The sequence below is a fragment of the Tyto alba genome, unplaced genomic scaffold, assembly GCF_018691265.1.
Source record: "Tyto alba isolate M040663 unplaced genomic scaffold, T.alba_DEE_v4.0 Super-Scaffold_14, whole genome shotgun sequence".
NCBI classification, from domain to species: Eukaryota; Metazoa; Chordata; class Aves; order Strigiformes; family Tytonidae; genus Tyto; species Tyto alba.
Window position 1 is genome coordinate 44107683 of NW_024881276.1, and position 5306 is coordinate 44112988.

Below are 5306 nucleotides of genomic sequence, written 5' to 3' on the forward strand. Positions count from 1 at the left end.
AGCACAGCGCAAACAGAAAAAAGTCATTACCAAACAGTTCAACATAATTACAGACATCAGACTGAAGCTCTGGTGATGACACAGGTTTGAGAACATCACCTGGGAGCTGGGATTTAAGAGTGAAAACTGGGATTCACTTCCAAATACAGCTACTGAAATGTATGATCTCAAACTAATCACTAAGCCCTGGCTTGTCCAAGTGCCATAGATTATGCACAGATGCTTTCGTACTAGTCTTCCTCCTTGGCAGTTTCATAAAGCTTAAGTGAAAGTTTCTTTAAACTCCAGTAAGATATTTTTGATGAAATAAAGCCACAAATGGCATAACCTGATACATGTTAAAAAGTATTCCTGACGGCTAATGAATCAGCTATTTTTATTCTTCGTAAATACGAAGACACAACTCACAACTCGTACTCAATTAATAATATCTAATAAGCCAACTCTGTCAAATTATATTTATTAGTATTCTCTTGCTAGAGTTTATTACAGCACTCCTTCAAACATTAAATCTTTAAGAAGAAGATGTAAGCTTAATTAATTAATATTCTATTTTTAATTGCTTGGCTTTTTCATATTCCAAATATACTAAATTCCATTAGCTGAGGTCTTTTATTTCCCAGTGGAATTCATTTCAAGCAGAAGCTACTTACAACAGAAAGTGCAGCAAGTTAAAACACTTCGGGAACATAATTCTCTTTCAACCCAACACTCAAACATTGTCCGGGTCCTGCAGCTAATAAACCCAGCAGCATAAACCTCTAAGAACACATCCACACCAAATCAGATTTTCTATTCCAGTTTAACAAAAAAGCATGGTGTTACTAGGGAATTATTAAGAATGAAATACATTTTCTTACCTTCAATAATAACAAGTGCACACAATGCAGCCTGAGAGGTGAAAATAGGTAACATTTCAGAAGTGACCTTTTCTTTGATATTATGTATACACTCCTTTATGGGATTTTCACCAGGAAACCTTTAAATACTGCTAGCTTAGATCCCTAGTGAATGATATGGCTTGAAATAAGGTGAAGAGAAATATTTAAAGTATTCTTGCATGCTAACCATTTCCTTCCTGAACAGAGAATTCTCAGATAGAATAGCTATTTTGTTAAAAAAAAAAAAAAAAATCCTATGGTTTCAACTACTGTCTGATCACTACGAACACTTGTGGGTAAATTTATTTTTTTTCCATGCCACAAGTGCAACAGTGGAGGTTAGCACCATCAGAGGATTTTTCACAGCAAAAAAGATCCAGGGAAAAGGTGTAACTGCAGGTCAGCAAAGGAAGATTTACTGCTGGAGATTGACTTGCATGACTGTACAACAGCTCCTCTGGCCCTCTGCAAAAATACTCCAAGACGGCAAAAGCTCTTATTTGGGTTTGGTAAGGCATATGGCTTTATCATCAAAACCATGAGGATGTCTGTCACGTCCCGCTCAGACGAAGGAGACAACTAACTTAGATTCGTAAATCCCTGACAGAGCCGACAACCGTGAGACAAGTTTCAAAGTTCATGCACAAACATTTATTAATTTTCCACAATGTACTAATTGGATACATGATAACTGGCTAAGTATATTACAAATTATGGCAAGTGATATAGGATGCCTTGCATTACTTAAGGATAATAAGTGAATAGAGGAAAAGAAAAGGAGAGAGAGAATAGAGAAGTAGAGATCACCGGTCCAGGGTCCTGCGTTGGTCCCGTCCGAGTTCGTCAGGGATGCATCCGTCTTGCTTGCTTGCTTCTTTCTATCTACTGCTTGCTCACTTGCTTGCCTCCTCACATCTCGCCCCCCCCTCAGTTTATACACACTTTCCTTGGGTCTGTCCCCTCGGTCGACCCACATACCCAGGTATTACAAGTATGGGGAGGGGTAAGGTGCTTATTCAGGGGTGTCAATTTTAATATGCATTTCATGGGTAATGAAGGAAAGGTCATTCACCAGACAGATGGACCCTGAACCTTTACAAGATGCACCAGAGTAGAGCCATCTTGCCTTCACAAGACTTTGTCTTCCAGCTGCATCCCGTGCTAACCAGTCTGCCCTATCAGCTCGACTCTACATTATTCACTCCACGACTATAGTTTCGTTACTTGTGAGTGTTTCAGGCATTCCTCAGCTCAGAGGGCCTCCAAACCCACCCATCCCTTAACTCTTTCTCAGACTGTTCTCCTCACCTCCTGTTTCGGAAAGTTACAAGTCGGCTCTCACAATGTCTACAACAAAGAACTACATTACAGTTACCTGCAGTATCAGAGTTTTCCCCATGGAAACAAGATTTATGTAAACCAGTGCAATGCCACACAGCAACCCAAAGCAGTGCCATGCATCCTGCTCAGCTTCCAGTTTTGCCTGAGTGTGTGCACAACTAACCAAATGAAGCTACAGCAAATAGTGCAAAGCACTTCTAGATATGCCAAAGGAGCATATGTGAAGAAGCCAAACTCCCGCAAGTCTCTAGAGAAGGCCGTGGTTCCAACACATCCCTGCCAGCTGAGCAGTCACCTCAGAAAGTAAATTTATTTATGGAGTTCACAGAACCTGATTTCCCAGACTAACAGACCCTAAATTAGGGTGAAGTTTCCCTTTGGAATACATGCACCACACCAAAGCTGCAACTTCAGCAGCAAATTACTGATTGGACCTGTCTTTGCTGCCTCCTGTTTTTCCCCAAATCACCGCCTCTATTTCAACAAGGAAAACGGCACATAGGGCAGAGCTGACACCCAGGATGAGCAACAAAACTTACAGAACTTGTGGGGAGGAGAGCAGGCTGTCTCTCTAATTGTTAAGCAAGGCCTTGGACAACTCAGCAAGTACAGGATCACAGAAGAGCGTGAATCCAAGAGCCTTAAAATGAAACAAATGTCAGCTGACTCACACTCATATCCATAATAACTGCTTGCTGTGGTTTGCACTCATACAGAAATGAGAGACACCTTAAAGGCGACCGTCTGAAAGACCTCATCCCGACTAAAAATACATGCTGCCATACAATCAACAAGTCAATCAATTCTCATGCGCAAACTTTACCAGAAAGCCTCCATAACCTTCATTGCTACCTTCACTGGCTATGTGTTTGACCACGAAATACAGTTTGACCACCTTGTCTCAGCAAATACAGAGACTGTGAAAACCACAGCACTCTGAAAGCAACCAACCTATGATGACACATTCAAAACAAAAGGGAGGAAAAAGCTGCAAACCAGATTCTTTCAACACAGAAGCATTCACGTGAATAGCAAAAAACAAGCACAAAAAGACAGAAAATACAATAAGTCTAAACCATGCACAGTCCTGCAGCAACTCAGAGATCTAAATGAATAGTACAATTTAATGAAGCCAGATAAATAGCTGGGTGTCTGTCAGTGCCATCAGCAGCAAGCATCATTCAGCTTCGTAAGATCTCTGAAGGCAAACAGCTATGCCAGTAATTAATATCTTTTGCTGTAATAAAGATGGACAGCACACTGCCTCAGATGCACCCTCCCCAGTATCAATCCTTGCATGGTCGTCTACATCTAGACTAATTAAATGAGCTCCACAAGCCACGCCGGTCCCCAAAGGCATCCATTCAACCTACTGCAGATTTACCGGTAATGGCACAGGTCCTCTTCCTTCCTGCCTGCCACACTAAACTGGTGATGTTCCTTGTTACATGGAAAAATGGCAGCACGTTTATTAGGTAGTCAGTAGGTGCCCGTGTCTTTACACAGCCCAAAACAGCAAGACTTGCAAAATAGTGGTAGTCAGCATTTCAGCTATCGATTTATCCAGGGTTCAAAGTGGAAAGATGTTGACTTGCACCTTTAGTCACCCTGGTTTTGTTAACACCAGCGTGCCCTTCGTAATTCTCATGCTATGATGAAAACGTGTGTGTGCATGAGTGTATACATGTGTCTGTGCACATATTTATGTGCAGCCCTATTTGAGCTTTTTGTTTTAAGCTTTGTCTTGTCTGTTTGACACTCAGGCAGTCACTGAAGTCAGAGATGGCTCACAGGAAAACCAGCTGAGTGACTCCAGCCTCCCCTTGACAGGCTTGCTGTGCAAAACCTTCACAGAGTACTAGCCTCCTATTCTCATGATTACCTGAGCTGTTTAAAAATTTTCCTTTCTTAATCGTTTCTTCTTAGCACCCACAGACCACTGAAGCCCAAAATAATTTGCATATACCATTACCTTTGGTCAGATAAGGTGCATGCATACAATTTCAGGCACGCAGTTTCACTTCGAACTTGTCAGCCAATCAGTTCCAATTGAAATGAAGCTGCAGTGGGACCTGAGGCTGCTATCTTTACTTTGCATAACACAATTTCCCTGATGAGGCTGACAAAATACATATTTAAACAAATAACCATGTTAATATAACTCAATTCCTGGATCAACCACCACCTAAAATGAAGTAATTCAACACAGGGCTGCCTGAGGGAAGAAATGGGGAAAGACTGACCCCTTCAGTACACAAACATCTTATTCCCCAGATATCCGAGAGTAAAACCTAGGTTTCTTAGCACAGACATTTACCTAATTGGAAAAAAACCCAACCAAACAAAACAAACAAACAAACCTCACAAAAACCACAAAACAAAGCAGAGTTAAAGCTGTACAAACAACAAGTTGCAAGTTCTCTCTGGTGAAGAACAAGCTTTCAGATATAGATAATAAGCACCTCATTCCTGATTTTCCTTCCAATTCTCCCACAATTGTACAAGACATTTCACCCATTCTGTTTGGCTTCCCAGTGCTGTTAATTGCCTGATGTCCCTCCATACAGAGGACTACATCAGCACTATCTTGCTACTTCCCAGAAGACTTGTAGAAAAATTAATGTTCTACCTGTCACTTCTTCTTCCCCAACTTCTGCTGCTCAGTATGCTCTTTTTGCTTGTGTTTTCTAAATACCTAATCAATGCCCTGACACAGACTCAACATCCCCGATTAAACAGATCTCGTAGTTCACTCTGACATAAGCATAGCAGAATGAGAGTACTGACTCACAAGTCACCAAGTACAATGTTGAAATATATCCGGGTATTAAAAATACTCTAGTAGGCAACAGTAAACTTCAGCAATGCCAGACCCGAAACACTATCGCAGGGCACGATTTATGACATTTGCCTTTTCCTCGAAAGCGTTTCATCTGTGGTGCTTAAACAAGCCTTTTTTCCTCCCACAGGCAGAAGTGTCAATCAAGTAAGGGAGACTGCATTATTCTTTGAGCAGTCTGAAAGACCTCAGTGTAAAACGTGAAGAACAAACTACAGTGCTTTACCACAAAACTCCCACATTTT